Genomic DNA, 509 nt, shown 5'->3' with positions numbered 1-509 from the left:
AGCCACCACAAACATCTCTTCATGATCATATTCATAAATACATTCATTCAAAAAAATTACATCATTTAAACATTTATTCATCCATGCTTACATACTTTCATTGAAAAAGAGGATATCATTCATATTTTCATCTAACTAAAAAGCATATTTCATACATTCATCTATTTATTCATTCACGCATGCATTCATAAATTTTTTGATAATCCATCAAACAATTTATTTCATAGATTATCATATCATGCATTCTAATATGTCATCTCATCATTGCATTTTATACATTATCATAGATTATTTAAAAATAAAAAATGAATAAATTCATGCATCTTCATAAACATTTAAAAAGGTAATAAAAAGTAACATGCACATTTTGGAAGTAGAGTGTGCTCCAGATTGGTATTTCTTCTATCATTTATATTATAGGTTGCATTTTAATCCATATAAAAAATGTTTTTTTATTTCATGCATAAATAAATAAAAATCATTTGCTCATCATTGCATTGCTAAAGACA

Source organism: Lupinus angustifolius, unplaced genomic scaffold (assembly GCF_001865875.1).
Source record: "Lupinus angustifolius cultivar Tanjil unplaced genomic scaffold, LupAngTanjil_v1.0 Scaffold_268, whole genome shotgun sequence".
Taxonomy (NCBI): domain Eukaryota; kingdom Viridiplantae; phylum Streptophyta; class Magnoliopsida; order Fabales; family Fabaceae; genus Lupinus; species Lupinus angustifolius.
Note: the sequence above shows the minus strand (reverse complement) of the source record.